We start from the raw sequence: 15,674 nt of genomic DNA, 5'->3' as shown, positions 1-15,674 counted from the left end.
CAGGCGTCGAACGCACGTTGGGCTCCGAAGCCGCCGCCCCGCTATGCAAATGACTCTGGCTTGCTGTGCATCTTGGACGACGGCCTTCGCCTTGAGCTTGGCCTGCCATGGGGGGGATGGAAGGGGTGTAGCCGGCTCCCAGGCTGCTGGCCTCGGTGGCACCCTCTCGAAGGAACGCCTGGCTTTGGCCCCGGATCCCGCCTCACCCCACCGCCCGAGACTCCGCGATGTAGCGGGCCTGCGCCGGAGGGGCGCCCGTCGAGCCGGCGCGCTCCCAACTCATACTTACCTGGCAGGGGAGATACCATGATCACTAAGGTGGTTCTCCCAGGGTGAGGCTCATCCATTGCACGCCGGGTGTGCTGACCCCTGCGATTTCCCCAAATGCGGGAAACTCGACTGCATAATTTGTGGTAGTGGGGGACTGCGTTCGCGCTTTCCCCTGATTTGCTCTGGTCAAAGATAGACAGATACACGCTGCTGCTTGGGGGGCTCCACGAGCCAACAGGTGTGCGAGTCTCCTTTTGCTGCCTGCTGCGAGGGACTCTCAAGCAAGCACAGCCTGTTGGTGCCCCCTTGTGGCCCCATCTAGAAGCTGCCAAAGGGAAGCCGCTCGCTTTGCTGCTGGCTTTTGGTATCTGGGCTGGGATTTGTTGTGAGCCTTTTTTAAAAGAGAGGAGGGGAGGGGAGGGGAGGGGAGGGGAGGGGAGGGGGGGGTTCCTTCCTTGGTCTTTGTTTTTTCGTTTTCCTCTCTCCGTTTAAACCCTTAACTCTTGATTTGGCGTCCTGATATCTTTGCTTGGCTGCTTTGGACACACCGGCCGAGTTCCCCCTGGGCCCGCTGGCTGTGGATTCCTCCGCTGGTGTAGTGACAGGAATTGGCCTTTGGTTCAGCCGGGAGGGGAGCTTTGTAGCGAGCGGCAGCGGGCACGCTCCAAAGATGGCACTTGCGGCTGCAGCAGCAGGAAGTGCACGGCCGGGCCCTTTTTTGCGGCCGCCTGGTGGGGCTGCCGACGTTGAGCCTCCGACGCCGGGCCTCTTCCTGCCGCCCTGAGCGAGCAGCCGGAGCTGCAGCCTTCTGCCTGTTTACAGGCGTCGAACGCACGTTGGGCTCCGAAGCCGCCGCCCCGCTATGCAAATGACTCTGGCTTGCTGTGCATCTTGGACGACGGCCTTCGCCTTGAGCTTGGCCTGCCATGGGGGGGATGGAAGGGGTGTAGCCGGCTCCCAGGCTGCTGGCCTCGGTGGCACCCTCTCGAAGGAACGCCTGGCTTTGGCCCCGGATCCCGCCTCACCCCACCGCCCGAGACTCCGCGATGTAGCGGGCCTGCGCCGGAGGGGCGCCCGTCGAGCCGGCGCGCTCCCAACTCATACTTACCTGGCAGGGGAGATACCATGATCACTAAGGTGGTTCTCCCAGGGTGAGGCTCATCCATTGCACTCCGGGTGTGCTGACCCCTGCGATTTCCCCAAATGCGGGAAACTCGACTGCATAATTTGTGGTAGTGGGGGACTGCGTTCGCGCTTTCCCCTGATTTGCTCTGGTCAAAGATAGACAGATACACGCTGCTGCTTGGGGGGCTCCACGAGCCAACAGGTGTGCGAGTCTCCTTTTGCTGCCTGCTGCGAGGGACTCTCAAGCAAGCACAGCCTGTTGGTGCCCCCTTGTGGCCCCATCTAGAAGCTGCCAAAGGGAAGCCGCTCGCTTTGCTGCTGGCTTTTGGTATCTGGGATTTGTTGTGAGCCTTTTTTAAAAGAGAGGAGGGGAGGGGAGGGGAGGGGGGGGTTCCTTCCTTGGTCTTTGTTTTTTCGTTTTCCTCTCTCCGTTTAAACCCTTAACTCTTGATTTGGCGTCCTGATATCTTTGCTTGGCTGCTTTGGACACACCGGCCGAGTTCCCCCTGGGCCCGCTGGCTGTGGATTCCTCCGCTGGTGTAGTGACAGGAATTGGCCTTTGGTTCAGCCGGGAGGGGAGCTTTGTAGCGAGCGGCAGCGGGCACGCTCCAAAGATGGCACTTGCGGCTGCAGCAGCAGGAAGTGCACGGCCGGGCCCTTTTTTGCGGCCGCCTGGTGGGGCTGCCGACGTTGAGCCTCCGACGCCGGGCCTCTTCCTGCCGCCCTGAGCGAGCAGCCGGAGCTGCAGCCTTCTGCCTGTTTACAGGCGTCGAACGCACGTTGGGCTCCGAAGCCGCCGCCCCGCTATGCAAATGACTCTGGCTTGCTGTGCATCTTGGACGACGGCCTTCGCCTTGAGCTTGGCCTGCCATGGGGGGGATGGAAGGGGTGTAGCCGGCTCCCAGGCTGCTGGCCTCGGTGGCACCCTCTCGAAGGAACGCCTGGCTTTGGCCCCGGATCCCGCCTCACCCCACCGCCCGAGACTCCGCGATGTAGCGGGCCTGCGCCGGAGGGGCGCCCGTCGAGCCGGCGCGCTCCCAACTCATACTTACCTGGCAGGGGAGATACCATGATCACTAAGGTGGTTCTCCCAGGGTGAGGCTCATCCATTGCACGCCGGGTGTGCTGACCCCTGCGATTTCCCCAAATGCGGGAAACTCGACTGCATAATTTGTGGTAGTGGGGGACTGCGTTCGCGCTTTCCCCTGATTTGCTCTGGTCAAAGATAGACAGATACACGCTGCTGCTTGGGGGGCTCCACGAGCCAACAGGTGTGCGAGTCTCCTTTTGCTGCCTGCTGCGAGGGACTCTCAAGCAAGCACAGCCTGTTGGTGCCCCCTTGTGGCCCCATCTAGAAGCTGCCAAAGGGAAGCCGCTCGCTTTGCTGCTGGCTTTTGGTATCTGGGATTTGTTGTGAGCCTTTTTTAAAAGAGAGGAGGGGAGGGGAGGGGAGGGGAGGGGAGGGGGGGGTTCCTTCCTTGGTCTTTGTTTTTTCGTTTTCCTCTCTCCGTTTAAACCCTTAACTCTTGATTTGGCGTCCTGATATCTTTGCTTGGCTGCTTTGGACACACCGGCCGAGTTCCCCCTGGGCCCGCTGGCTGTGGATTCCTCCGCTGGTGTAGTGACAGGAATTGGCCTTTGGTTCAGCCGGGAGGGGAGCTTTGTAGCGAGCGGCAGCGGGCACGCTCCAAAGATGGCACTTGCGGCTGCAGCAGCAGGAAGTGCACGGCCGGGCCCTTTTTTGCGGCCGCCTGGTGGGGCTGCCGACGTTGAGCCTCCGACGCCGGGCCTCTTCCTGCCGCCCTGAGCGAGCAGCCGGAGCTGCAGCCTTCTGCCTGTTTACAGGCGTCGAACGCACGTTGGGCTCCGAAGCCGCCGCCCCGCTATGCAAATGACTCTGGCTTGCTGTGCATCTTGGACGACGGCCTTCGCCTTGAGCTTGGCCTGCCATGGGGGGGATGGAAGGGGTGTAGCCGGCTCCCAGGCTGCTGGCCTCGGTGGCACCCTCTCGAAGGAACGCCTGGCTTTGGCCCCGGATCCCGCCTCACCCCACCGCCCGAGACTCCGCGATGTAGCGGGCCTGCGCCGGAGGGGCGCCCGTCGAGCCGGCGCGCTCCCAACTCATACTTACCTGGCAGGGGAGATACCATGATCACTAAGGTGGTTCTCCCAGGGTGAGGCTCATCCATTGCACTCCGGGTGTGCTGACCCCTGCGATTTCCCCAAATGCGGGAAACTCGACTGCATAATTTGTGGTAGTGGGGGACTGCGTTCGCGCTTTCCCCTGATTTGCTCTGGTCAAAGATAGACAGATACACGCTGCTGCTTGGGGGGCTCCACGAGCCAACAGGTGTGCGAGTCTCCTTTTGCTGCCTGCTGCGAGGGACTCTCAAGCAAGCACAGCCTGTTGGTGCCCCCTTGTGGCCCCATCTAGAAGCTGCCAAAGGGAAGCCGCTCGCTTTGCTGCTGGCTTTTGGTATCTGGGATTTGTTGTGAGCCTTTTTTAAAAGAGAGGAGGGGAGGGGGGGGTTCCTTCCTTGGTCTTTGTTTTTTCGTTTTCCTCTCTCCGTTTAAACCCTTAACTCTTGATTTGGCGTCCTGATATCTTTGCTTGGCTGCTTTGGACACACCGGCCGAGTTCCCCCTGGGCCCGCTGGCTGTGGATTCCTCCGCTGGTGTAGTGACAGGAATTGGCCTTTGGTTCAGCCGGGAGGGGAGCTTTGTAGCGAGCGGCAGCGGGCACGCTCCAAAGATGGCACTTGCGGCTGCAGCAGCAGGAAGTGCACGGCCGGGCCCTTTTTTGCGGCCGCCTGGTGGGGCTGCCGACGTTGAGCCTCCGACGCCGGGCCTCTTCCTGCCGCCCTGAGCGAGCAGCCGGAGCTGCAGCCTTCTGCCTGTTTACAGGCGTCGAACGCACGTTGGGCTCCGAAGCCGCCGCCCCGCTATGCAAATGACTCTGGCTTGCTGTGCATCTTGGACGACGGCCTTCGCCTTGAGCTTGGCCTGCCATGGGGGGGATGGAAGGGGTGTAGCCGGCTCCCAGGCTGCTGGCCTCGGTGGCACCCTCTCGAAGGAACGCCTGGCTTTGGCCCCGGATCCCGCCTCACCCCACCGCCCGAGACTCCGCGATGTAGCGGGCCTGCGCCGGAGGGGCGCCCGTCGAGCCGGCGCGCTCCCAACTCATACTTACCTGGCAGGGGAGATACCATGATCACTAAGGTGGTTCTCCCAGGGTGAGGCTCATCCATTGCACGCCGGGTGTGCTGACCCCTGCGATTTCCCCAAATGCGGGAAACTCGACTGCATAATTTGTGGTAGTGGGGGACTGCGTTCGCGCTTTCCCCTGATTTGCTCTGGTCAAAGATAGACAGATACACGCTGCTGCTTGGGGGGCTCCACGAGCCAACAGGTGTGCGAGTCTCCTTTTGCTGCCTGCTGCGAGGGACTCTCAAGCAAGCACAGCCTGTTGGTGCCCCCTTGTGGCCCCATCTAGAAGCTGCCAAAGGGAAGCCGCTCGCTTTGCTGCTGGCTTTTGGTGTCTGGGATTTGTTGTGAGCCTTTTTTAAAAGAGAGGAGGGGAGGGGAGGGGAGGGGGGGGTTCCTTCCTTGGTCTTTGTTTTTTCGTTTTCCTCTCTCCGTTTAAACCCTTAACTCTTGATTTGGCGTCCTGATATCTTTGCTTGGCTGCTTTGGACACACCGGCCGAGTTCCCCCTGGGCCCGCTGGCTGTGGATTCCTCTGCTGGTGTAGTGACAGGAATTGGCCTTTGGTTCAGCCGGGAGGGGAGCTTTGTAGCGAGCGGCAGCGGGCACGCTCCAAAGATGGCACTTGCGGCTGCAGCAGCAGGAAGTGCACGGCCGGGCCCTTTTTTGCGGCCGCCTGGTGGGGCTGCCGACGTTGAGCCTCCGACGCCGGGCCTCTTCCTGCCGCCCTGAGCGAGCAGCCGGAGCTGCAGCCTTCTGCCTGTTTACAGGCGTCGAACGCACGTTGGGCTCCGAAGCCGCCGCCCCGCTATGCAAATGACTCTGGCTTGCTGTGCATCTTGGACGACGGCCTTCGCCTTGAGCTTGGCCTGCCATGGGGGGGATGGAAGGGGTGTAGCCGGCTCCCAGGCTGCTGGCCTCGGTGGCACCCTCTCGAAGGAACGCCTGGCTTTGGCCCCGGATCCCGCCTCACCCCACCGCCCGAGACTCCGCGATGTAGCGGGCCTGCGCCGGAGGGGCGCCCGTCGAGCCGGCGCGCTCCCAACTCATACTTACCTGGCAGGGGAGATACCATGATCACTAAGGTGGTTCTCCCAGGGTGAGGCTCATCCATTGCACTCCGGGTGTGCTGACCCCTGCGATTTCCCCAAATGCGGGAAACTCGACTGCATAATTTGTGGTAGTGGGGGACTGCGTTCGCGCTTTCCCCTGATTTGCTCTGGTCAAAAATAGACAGATACACGCTGCTGCTTGGGGGGCTCCACGAGCCAACAGGTGTGCGAGTCTCCTTTTGCTGCCTGCTGCGAGGGACTCTCAAGCAAGCACAGCCTGTTGGTGCCCCCTTGTGGCCCCATCTAGAAGCTGCCAAAGGGAAGCCGCTCGCTTTGCTGCTGGCTTTTGGTATCTGGGATTTGTTGTGAGCCTTTTTTAAAAGAGAGGAGGGGAGGGGGGGGTTCCTTCCTTGGTCTTTGTTTTTTCGTTTTCCTCTCTCCGTTTAAACCCTTAACTCTTGATTTGGCGTCCTGATATCTTTGCTTGGCTGCTTTGGACACACCGGCCGAGTTCCCCCTGGGCCCGCTGGCTGTGGATTCCTCCGCTGGTGTAGTGACAGGAATTGGCCTTTGGTTCAGCCGGGAGGGGAGCTTTGTAGCGAGCGGCAGCGGGCACGCTCCAAAGATGGCACTTGCGGCTGCAGCAGCAGGAAGTGCACGGCCGGGCCCTTTTTTGCGGCCGCCTGGTGGGGCTGCCGACGTTGAGCCTCCGACGCCGGGCCTCTTCCTGCCGCCCTGAGCGAGCAGCCGGAGCTGCAGCCTTCTGCCTGTTTACAGGCGTCGAACGCACGTTGGGCTCCGAAGCCGCCGCCCCGCTATGCAAATGACTCTGGCTTGCTGTGCATCTTGGACGACGGCCTTCGCCTTGAGCTTGGCCTGCCATGGGGGGGATGGAAGGGGTGTAGCCGGCTCCCAGGCTGCTGGCCTCGGTGGCACCCTCTCGAAGGAACGCCTGGCTTTGGCCCCGGATCCCGCCTCACCCCACCGCCCGAGACTCCGCGATGTAGCGGGCCTGCGCCGGAGGGGCGCCCGTCGAGCCGGCGCGCTCCCAACTCATACTTACCTGGCAGGGGAGATACCATGATCACTAAGGTGGTTCTCCCAGGGTGAGGCTCATCCATTGCACGCCGGGTGTGCTGACCCCTGCGATTTCCCCAAATGCGGGAAACTCGACTGCATAATTTGTGGTAGTGGGGGACTGCGTTCGCGCTTTCCCCTGATTTGCTCTGGTCAAAGATAGACAGATACACGCTGCTGCTTGGGGGGCTCCACGAGCCAACAGGTGTGCGAGTCTCCTTTTGCTGCCTGCTGCGAGGGACTCTCAAGCAAGCACAGCCTGTTGGTGCCCCCTTGTGGCCCCATCTAGAAGCTGCCAAAGGGAAGCCGCTCGCTTTGCTGCTGGCTTTTGGTATCTGGGATTTGTTGTGAGCCTTTTTTAAAAGAGAGGAGGGGAGGGGAGGGGAGGGGGGGGTTCCTTCCTTGGTCTTTGTTTTTTCGTTTTCCTCTCTCCGTTTAAACCCTTAACTCTTGATTTGGCGTCCTGATATCTTTGCTTGGCTGCTTTGGACACACCGGCCGAGTTCCCCCTGGGCCCGCTGGCTGTGGATTCCTCCGCTGGTGTAGTGACAGGAATTGGCCTTTGGTTCAGCCGGGAGGGGAGCTTTGTAGCGAGCGGCAGCGGGCACGCTCCAAAGATGGCACTTGCGGCTGCAGCAGCAGGAAGTGCACGGCCGGGCCCTTTTTTGCGGCCGCCTGGTGGGGCTGCCGACGTTGAGCCTCCGACGCCGGGCCTCTTCCTGCCGCCCTGAGCGAGCAGCCGGAGCTGCAGCCTTCTGCCTGTTTACAGGCGTCGAACGCACGTTGGGCTCCGAAGCCGCCGCCCCGCTATGCAAATGACTCTGGCTTGCTGTGCATCTTGGACGACGGCCTTCGCCTTGAGCTTGGCCTGCCATGGGGGGGATGGAAGGGGTGTAGCCGGCTCCCAGGCTGCTGGCCTCGGTGGCACCCTCTCGAAGGAACGCCTGGCTTTGGCCCCGGATCCCGCCTCACCCCACCGCCCGAGACTCCGCGATGTAGCGGGCCTGCGCCGGAGGGGCGCCCGTCGAGCCGGCGCGCTCCCAACTCATACTTACCTGGCAGGGGAGATACCATGATCACTAAGGTGGTTCTCCCAGGGTGAGGCTCATCCATTGCACGCCGGGTGTGCTGACCCCTGCGATTTCCCCAAATGCGGGAAACTCGACTGCATAATTTGTGGTAGTGGGGGACTGCGTTCGCGCTTTCCCCTGATTTGCTCTGGTCAAAGATAGACAGATACACGCTGCTGCTTGGGGGGCTCCACGAGCCAACAGGTGTGCGAGTCTCCTTTTGCTGCCTGCTGCGAGGGACTCTCAAGCAAGCACAGCCTGTTGGTGCCCCCTTGTGGCCCCATCTAGAAGCTGCCAAAGGGAAGCCGCTCGCTTTGCTGCTGGCTTTTGGTATCTGGGATTTGTTGTGAGCCTTTTTTAAAAGAGAGGAGGGGAGGGGAGGGGAGGGGAGGGGAGGGGAGGGGAGGGGAGGGGGGGGTTCCTTCCTTGGTCTTTGTTTTTTCGTTTTCCTCTCTCCGTTTAAACCCTTAACTCTTGATTTGGCGTCCTGATATCTTTGCTTGGCTGCTTTGGACACACCGGCCGAGTTCCCCCTGGGCCCGCTGGCTGTGGATTCCTCCGCTGGTGTAGTGACAGGAATTGGCCTTTGGTTCAGCCGGGAGGGGAGCTTTGTAGCGAGCGGCAGCGGGCACGCTCCAAAGATGGCACTTGCGGCTGCAGCAGCAGGAAGTGCACGGCCGGGCCCTTTTTTGCGGCCGCCTGGTGGGGCTGCCGACGTTGAGCCTCCGACGCCGGGCCTCTTCCTGCCGCCCTGAGCGAGCAGCCGGAGCTGCAGCCTTCTGCCTGTTTACAGGCGTCGAACGCACGTTGGGCTCCGAAGCCGCCGCCCCGCTATGCAAATGACTCTGGCTTGCTGTGCATCTTGGACGACGGCCTTCGCCTTGAGCTTGGCCTGCCATGGGGGGGATGGAAGGGGTGTAGCCGGCTCCCAGGCTGCTGGCCTCGGTGGCACCCTCTCGAAGGAACGCCTGGCTTTGGCCCCGGATCCCGCCTCACCCCACCGCCCGAGACTCCGCGATGTAGCGGGCCTGCGCCGGAGGGGCGCCCGTCGAGCCGGCGCGCTCCCAACTCATACTTACCTGGCAGGGGAGATACCATGATCACTAAGGTGGTTCTCCCAGGGTGAGGCTCATCCATTGCACTCCGGGTGTGCTGACCCCTGCGATTTCCCCAAATGCGGGAAACTCGACTGCATAATTTGTGGTAGTGGGGGACTGCGTTCGCGCTTTCCCCTGATTTGCTCTGGTCAAAGATAGACAGATACACGCTGCTGCTTGGGGGGCTCCACGAGCCAACAGGTGTGCGAGTCTCCTTTTGCTGCCTGCTGCGAGGGACTCTCAAGCAAGCACAGCCTGTTGGTGCCCCCTTGTGGCCCCATCTAGAAGCTGCCAAAGGGAAGCCGCTCGCTTTGCTGCTGGCTTTTGGTATCTGGGATTTGTTGTGAGCCTTTTTTAAAAGAGAGGAGGGGAGGGGAGGGGAGGGGAGGGGAGGGGGGGGTTCCTTCCTTGGTCTTTGTTTTTTCGTTTTCCTCTCTCCGTTTAAACCCTTAACTCTTGATTTGGCGTCCTGATATCTTTGCTTGGCTGCTTTGGACACACCGGCCGAGTTCCCCCTGGGCCCGCTGGCTGTGGATTCCTCCGCTGGTGTAGTGACAGGAATTGGCCTTTGGTTCAGCCGGGAGGGGAGCTTTGTAGCGAGCGGCAGCGGGCACGCTCCAAAGATGGCACTTGCGGCTGCAGCAGCAGGAAGTGCACGGCCGGGCCCTTTTTTGCGGCCGCCTGGTGGGGCTGCCGACGTTGAGCCTCCGACGCCGGGCCTCTTCCTGCCGCCCTGAGCGAGCAGCCGGAGCTGCAGCCTTCTGCCTGTTTACAGGCGTCGAACGCACGTTGGGCTCCGAAGCCGCCGCCCCGCTATGCAAATGACTCTGGCTTGCTGTGCATCTTGGACGACGGCCTTCGCCTTGAGCTTGGCCTGCCATGGGGGGGATGGAAGGGGTGTAGCCGGCTCCCAGGCTGCTGGCCTCGGTGGCACCCTCTCGAAGGAACGCCTGGCTTTGGCCCCGGATCCCGCCTCACCCCACCGCCCGAGACTCCGCGATGTAGCGGGCCTGCGCCGGAGGGGCGCCCGTCGAGCCGGCGCGCTCCCAACTCATACTTACCTGGCAGGGGAGATACCATGATCACTAAGGTGGTTCTCCCAGGGTGAGGCTCATCCATTGCACGCCGGGTGTGCTGACCCCTGCGATTTCCCCAAATGCGGGAAACTCGACTGCATAATTTGTGGTAGTGGGGGACTGCGTTCGCGCTTTCCCCTGATTTGCTCTGGTCAAAGATAGACAGATACACGCTGCTGCTTGGGGGGCTCCACGAGCCAACAGGTGTGCGAGTCTCCTTTTGCTGCCTGCTGCGAGGGACTCTCAAGCAAGCACAGCCTGTTGGTGCCCCCTTGTGGCCCCATCTAGAAGCTGCCAAAGGGAAGCCGCTCGCTTTGCTGCTGGCTTTTGGTATCTGGGATTTGTTGTGAGCCTTTTTTAAAAGAGAGGAGGGGAGGGGAGGGGAGGGGAGGGGGGGGTTCCTTCCTTGGTCTTTGTTTTTTCGTTTTCCTCTCTCCGTTTAAACCCTTAACTCTTGATTTGGCGTCCTGATATCTTTGCTTGGCTGCTTTGGACACACCGGCCGAGTTCCCCCTGGGCCCGCTGGCTGTGGATTCCTCCGCTGGTGTAGTGACAGGAATTGGCCTTTGGTTCAGCCGGGAGGGGAGCTTTGTAGCGAGCGGCAGCGGGCACGCTCCAAAGATGGCACTTGCGGCTGCAGCAGCAGGAAGTGCACGGCCGGGCCCTTTTTTGCGGCCGCCTGGTGGGGCTGCCGACGTTGAGCCTCCGACGCCGGGCCTCTTCCTGCCGCCCTGAGCGAGCAGCCGGAGCTGCAGCCTTCTGCCTGTTTACAGGCGTCGAACGCACGTTGGGCTCCGAAGCCGCCGCCCCGCTATGCAAATGACTCTGGCTTGCTGTGCATCTTGGACGACGGCCTTCGCCTTGAGCTTGGCCTGCCATGGGGGGGATGGAAGGGGTGTAGCCGGCTCCCAGGCTGCTGGCCTCGGTGGCACCCTCTCGAAGGAACGCCTGGCTTTGGCCCCGGATCCCGCCTCACCCCACCGCCCGAGACTCCGCGATGTAGCGGGCCTGCGCCGGAGGGGCGCCCGTCGAGCCGGCGCGCTCCCAACTCATACTTACCTGGCAGGGGAGATACCATGATCACTAAGGTGGTTCTCCCAGGGTGAGGCTCATCCATTGCACTCCGGGTGTGCTGACCCCTGCGATTTCCCCAAATGCGGGAAACTCGACTGCATAATTTGTGGTAGTGGGGGACTGCGTTCGCGCTTTCCCCTGATTTGCTCTGGTCAAAGATAGACAGATACACGCTGCTGCTTGGGGGGCTCCACGAGCCAACAGGTGTGCGAGTCTCCTTTTGCTGCCTGCTGCGAGGGACTCTCAAGCAAGCACAGCCTGTTGGTGCCCCCTTGTGGCCCCATCTAGAAGCTGCCAAAGGGAAGCCGCTCGCTTTGCTGCTGGCTTTTGGTATCTGGGATTTGTTGTGAGCCTTTTTTAAAAGAGAGGAGGGGAGGGGGGGGTTCCTTCCTTGGTCTTTGTTTTTTCGTTTTCCTCTCTCCGTTTAAACCCTTAACTCTTGATTTGGCGTCCTGATATCTTTGCTTGGCTGCTTTGGACACACCGGCCGAGTTCCCCCTGGGCCCGCTGGCTGTGGATTCCTCCGCTGGTGTAGTGACAGGAATTGGCCTTTGGTTCAGCCGGGAGGGGAGCTTTGTAGCGAGCGGCAGCGGGCACGCTCCAAAGATGGCACTTGCGGCTGCAGCAGCAGGAAGTGCACGGCCGGGCCCTTTTTTGCGGCCGCCTGGTGGGGCTGCCGACGTTGAGCCTCCGACGCCGGGCCTCTTCCTGCCGCCCTGAGCGAGCAGCCGGAGCTGCAGCCTTCTGCCTGTTTACAGGCGTCGAACGCACGTTGGGCTCCGAAGCCGCCGCCCCGCTATGCAAATGACTCTGGCTTGCTGTGCATCTTGGACGACGGCCTTCGCCTTGAGCTTGGCCTGCCATGGGGGGGATGGAAGGGGTGTAGCCGGCTCCCAGGCTGCTGGCCTCGGTGGCACCCTCTCGAAGGAACGCCTGGCTTTGGCCCCGGATCCCGCCTCACCCCACCGCCCGAGACTCCGCGATGTAGCGGGCCTGCGCCGGAGGGGCGCCCGTCGAGCCGGCGCGCTCCCAACTCATACTTACCTGGCAGGGGAGATACCATGATCACTAAGGTGGTTCTCCCAGGGTGAGGCTCATCCATTGCACGCCGGGTGTGCTGACCCCTGCGATTTCCCCAAATGCGGGAAACTCGACTGCATAATTTGTGGTAGTGGGGGACTGCGTTCGCGCTTTCCCCTGATTTGCTCTGGTCAAAGATAGACAGATACACGCTGCTGCTTGGGGGGCTCCACGAGCCAACAGGTGTGCGAGTCTCCTTTTGCTGCCTGCTGCGAGGGACTCTCAAGCAAGCACAGCCTGTTGGTGCCCCCTTGTGGCCCCATCTAGAAGCTGCCAAAGGGAAGCCGCTCGCTTTGCTGCTGGCTTTTGGTGTCTGGGATTTGTTGTGAGCCTTTTTTAAAAGAGAGGAGGGGAGGGGAGGGGAGGGGGGGGTTCCTTCCTTGGTCTTTGTTTTTTCGTTTTCCTCTCTCCGTTTAAACCCTTAACTCTTGATTTGGCGTCCTGATATCTTTGCTTGGCTGCTTTGGACACACCGGCCGAGTTCCCCCTGGGCCCGCTGGCTGTGGATTCCTCTGCTGGTGTAGTGACAGGAATTGGCCTTTGGTTCAGCCGGGAGGGGAGCTTTGTAGCGAGCGGCAGCGGGCACGCTCCAAAGATGGCACTTGCGGCTGCAGCAGCAGGAAGTGCACGGCCGGGCCCTTTTTTGCGGCCGCCTGGTGGGGCTGCCGACGTTGAGCCTCCGACGCCGGGCCTCTTCCTGCCGCCCTGAGCGAGCAGCCGGAGCTGCAGCCTTCTGCCTGTTTACAGGCGTCGAACGCACGTTGGGCTCCGAAGCCGCCGCCCCGCTATGCAAATGACTCTGGCTTGCTGTGCATCTTGGACGACGGCCTTCGCCTTGAGCTTGGCCTGCCATGGGGGGGATGGAAGGGGTGTAGCCGGCTCCCAGGCTGCTGGCCTCGGTGGCACCCTCTCGAAGGAACGCCTGGCTTTGGCCCCGGATCCCGCCTCACCCCACCGCCCGAGACTCCGCGATGTAGCGGGCCTGCGCCGGAGGGGCGCCCGTCGAGCCGGCGCGCTCCCAACTCATACTTACCTGGCAGGGGAGATACCATGATCACTAAGGTGGTTCTCCCAGGGTGAGGCTCATCCATTGCACTCCGGGTGTGCTGACCCCTGCGATTTCCCCAAATGCGGGAAACTCGACTGCATAATTTGTGGTAGTGGGGGACTGCGTTCGCGCTTTCCCCTGATTTGCTCTGGTCAAAAATAGACAGATACACGCTGCTGCTTGGGGGGCTCCACGAGCCAACAGGTGTGCGAGTCTCCTTTTGCTGCCTGCTGCGAGGGACTCTCAAGCAAGCACAGCCTGTTGGTGCCCCCTTGTGGCCCCATCTAGAAGCTGCCAAAGGGAAGCCGCTCGCTTTGCTGCTGGCTTTTGGTATCTGGGATTTGTTGTGAGCCTTTTTTAAAAGAGAGGAGGGGAGGGGGGGGTTCCTTCCTTGGTCTTTGTTTTTTCGTTTTCCTCTCTCCGTTTAAACCCTTAACTCTTGATTTGGCGTCCTGATATCTTTGCTTGGCTGCTTTGGACACACCGGCCGAGTTCCCCCTGGGCCCGCTGGCTGTGGATTCCTCCGCTGGTGTAGTGACAGGAATTGGCCTTTGGTTCAGCCGGGAGGGGAGCTTTGTAGCGAGCGGCAGCGGGCACGCTCCAAAGATGGCACTTGCGGCTGCAGCAGCAGGAAGTGCACGGCCGGGCCCTTTTTTGCGGCCGCCTGGTGGGGCTGCCGACGTTGAGCCTCCGACGCCGGGCCTCTTCCTGCCGCCCTGAGCGAGCAGCCGGAGCTGCAGCCTTCTGCCTGTTTACAGGCGTCGAACGCACGTTGGGCTCCGAAGCCGCCGCCCCGCTATGCAAATGACTCTGGCTTGCTGTGCATCTTGGACGACGGCCTTCGCCTTGAGCTTGGCCTGCCATGGGGGGGATGGAAGGGGTGTAGCCGGCTCCCAGGCTGCTGGCCTCGGTGGCACCCTCTCGAAGGAACGCCTGGCTTTGGCCCCGGATCCCGCCTCACCCCACCGCCCGAGACTCCGCGATGTAGCGGGCCTGCGCCGGAGGGGCGCCCGTCGAGCCGGCGCGCTCCCAACTCATACTTACCTGGCAGGGGAGATACCATGATCACTAAGGTGGTTCTCCCAGGGTGAGGCTCATCCATTGCACGCCGGGTGTGCTGACCCCTGCGATTTCCCCAAATGCGGGAAACTCGACTGCATAATTTGTGGTAGTGGGGGACTGCGTTCGCGCTTTCCCCTGATTTGCTCTGGTCAAAGATAGACAGATACACGCTGCTGCTTGGGGGGCTCCACGAGCCAACAGGTGTGCGAGTCTCCTTTTGCTGCCTGCTGCGAGGGACTCTCAAGCAAGCACAGCCTGTTGGTGCCCCCTTGTGGCCCCATCTAGAAGCTGCCAAAGGGAAGCCGCTCGCTTTGCTGCTGGCTTTTGGTATCTGGGATTTGTTGTGAGCCTTTTTTAAAAGAGAGGAGGGGAGGGGAGGGGAGGGGGGGGTTCCTTCCTTGGTCTTTGTTTTTTCGTTTTCCTCTCTCCGTTTAAACCCTTAACTCTTGATTTGGCGTCCTGATATCTTTGCTTGGCTGCTTTGGACACACCGGCCGAGTTCCCCCTGGGCCCGCTGGCTGTGGATTCCTCCGCTGGTGTAGTGACAGGAATTGGCCTTTGGTTCAGCCGGGAGGGGAGCTTTGTAGCGAGCGGCAGCGGGCACGCTCCAAAGATGGCACTTGCGGCTGCAGCAGCAGGAAGTGCACGGCCGGGCCCTTTTTTGCGGCCGCCTGGTGGGGCTGCCGACGTTGAGCCTCCGACGCCGGGCCTCTTCCTGCCGCCCTGAGCGAGCAGCCGGAGCTGCAGCCTTCTGCCTGTTTACAGGCGTCGAACGCACGTTGGGCTCCGAAGCCGCCGCCCCGCTATGCAAATGACTCTGGCTTGCTGTGCATCTTGGACGACGGCCTTCGCCTTGAGCTTGGCCTGCCATGGGGGGGATGGAAGGGGTGTAGCCGGCTCCCAGGCTGCTGGCCTCGGTGGCACCCTCTCGAAGGAACGCCTGGCTTTGGCCCCGGATCCCGCCTCACCCCACCGCCCGAGACTCCGCGATGTAGCGGGCCTGCGCCGGAGGGGCGCCCGTCGAGCCGGCGCGCTCCCAACTCATACTTACCTGGCAGGGGAGATACCATGATCACTAAGGTGGTTCTCCCAGGGTGAGGCTCATCCATTGCACGCCGGGTGTGCTGACCCCTGCGATTTCCCCAAATGCGGGAAACTCGACTGCATAATTTGTGGTAGTGGGGGACTGCGTTCGCGCTTTCCCCTGATTTGCTCTGGTCAAAGATAGACAGATACACGCTGCTGCTTGGGGGGCTCCACGAGCCAACAGGTGTGCGAGTCTCCTTTTGCTGCCTGCTGCGAGGGACTCTCAAGCAAGCACAGCCTGTTGGTGCCCCCTTGTGGCCCCATCTAGAAGCTGCCAAAGGGAAGCCGCTCGCTTTGCTGCTGGCTTTTGGTATCTGGGATTTGTTGTGAGCCTTTTTTAAAAGAGAGGAGGGG

At 61.5% G+C, this 15,674-nt stretch overlaps 15 non-coding genes across 15 annotated transcripts; all 15 read left to right on the top strand.

Moving 5' to 3' along the window:
• The first annotated feature begins 281 nt into the window (after window positions 1–281).
• LOC142286778 (U1 spliceosomal RNA) lies at window positions 282–445 on the top strand. The gene has a single exon (XR_012747851.1). It is a non-coding gene; the product is annotated as a U1 spliceosomal RNA (small nuclear RNA).
• Window positions 446–1,370: 925 nt separating this feature from the next.
• Window positions 1,371–1,534, top strand: LOC142286836 (U1 spliceosomal RNA). The gene has a single exon (XR_012747907.1). It is a non-coding gene; the product is annotated as a U1 spliceosomal RNA (small nuclear RNA).
• Window positions 1,535–2,439: 905 nt separating this feature from the next.
• On the top strand, window positions 2,440–2,603 carry LOC142286777 (U1 spliceosomal RNA). The gene has a single exon (XR_012747850.1). It is a non-coding gene; the product is annotated as a U1 spliceosomal RNA (small nuclear RNA).
• Window positions 2,604–3,518: 915 nt separating this feature from the next.
• Window positions 3,519–3,682, top strand: LOC142286835 (U1 spliceosomal RNA). The gene has a single exon (XR_012747906.1). It is a non-coding gene; the product is annotated as a U1 spliceosomal RNA (small nuclear RNA).
• Window positions 3,683–4,577: 895 nt separating this feature from the next.
• On the top strand, window positions 4,578–4,741 carry LOC142286776 (U1 spliceosomal RNA). Its single transcript, XR_012747849.1, has one exon. It is a non-coding gene; the product is annotated as a U1 spliceosomal RNA (small nuclear RNA).
• Window positions 4,742–5,646: 905 nt separating this feature from the next.
• Window positions 5,647–5,810, top strand: LOC142286834 (U1 spliceosomal RNA). Its single transcript, XR_012747905.1, has one exon. It is a non-coding gene; the product is annotated as a U1 spliceosomal RNA (small nuclear RNA).
• Window positions 5,811–6,705: 895 nt separating this feature from the next.
• Window positions 6,706–6,869, top strand: LOC142286774 (U1 spliceosomal RNA). Its single transcript, XR_012747847.1, has one exon. It is a non-coding gene; the product is annotated as a U1 spliceosomal RNA (small nuclear RNA).
• A 905-nt stretch (window positions 6,870–7,774) lies between these two features.
• LOC142286773 (U1 spliceosomal RNA) lies at window positions 7,775–7,938 on the top strand. The gene has a single exon (XR_012747846.1). It is a non-coding gene; the product is annotated as a U1 spliceosomal RNA (small nuclear RNA).
• Window positions 7,939–8,868: 930 nt separating this feature from the next.
• Window positions 8,869–9,032, top strand: LOC142286833 (U1 spliceosomal RNA). Its single transcript, XR_012747904.1, has one exon. It is a non-coding gene; the product is annotated as a U1 spliceosomal RNA (small nuclear RNA).
• A 915-nt stretch (window positions 9,033–9,947) lies between these two features.
• On the top strand, window positions 9,948–10,111 carry LOC142286772 (U1 spliceosomal RNA). The gene has a single exon (XR_012747845.1). It is a non-coding gene; the product is annotated as a U1 spliceosomal RNA (small nuclear RNA).
• Window positions 10,112–11,021: 910 nt separating this feature from the next.
• LOC142286832 (U1 spliceosomal RNA) lies at window positions 11,022–11,185 on the top strand. Its single transcript, XR_012747903.1, has one exon. It is a non-coding gene; the product is annotated as a U1 spliceosomal RNA (small nuclear RNA).
• An 895-nt stretch (window positions 11,186–12,080) lies between these two features.
• On the top strand, window positions 12,081–12,244 carry LOC142286771 (U1 spliceosomal RNA). The gene has a single exon (XR_012747844.1). It is a non-coding gene; the product is annotated as a U1 spliceosomal RNA (small nuclear RNA).
• Window positions 12,245–13,149: 905 nt separating this feature from the next.
• Window positions 13,150–13,313, top strand: LOC142286831 (U1 spliceosomal RNA). Its single transcript, XR_012747902.1, has one exon. It is a non-coding gene; the product is annotated as a U1 spliceosomal RNA (small nuclear RNA).
• Window positions 13,314–14,208: 895 nt separating this feature from the next.
• LOC142286770 (U1 spliceosomal RNA) lies at window positions 14,209–14,372 on the top strand. The gene has a single exon (XR_012747843.1). It is a non-coding gene; the product is annotated as a U1 spliceosomal RNA (small nuclear RNA).
• Window positions 14,373–15,277: 905 nt separating this feature from the next.
• Window positions 15,278–15,441, top strand: LOC142286769 (U1 spliceosomal RNA). The gene has a single exon (XR_012747842.1). It is a non-coding gene; the product is annotated as a U1 spliceosomal RNA (small nuclear RNA).
• Window positions 15,442–15,674: the final 233 nt, after the last annotated feature.

Source organism: Anomaloglossus baeobatrachus, unplaced genomic scaffold (assembly GCF_048569485.1).
Source record: "Anomaloglossus baeobatrachus isolate aAnoBae1 unplaced genomic scaffold, aAnoBae1.hap1 Scaffold_695, whole genome shotgun sequence".
NCBI lineage: Eukaryota > Metazoa > Chordata > Amphibia > Anura > Aromobatidae > Anomaloglossus > Anomaloglossus baeobatrachus.
Note: the sequence above shows the minus strand (reverse complement) of the source record. Positions and strands in the feature narration are given on the sequence as shown.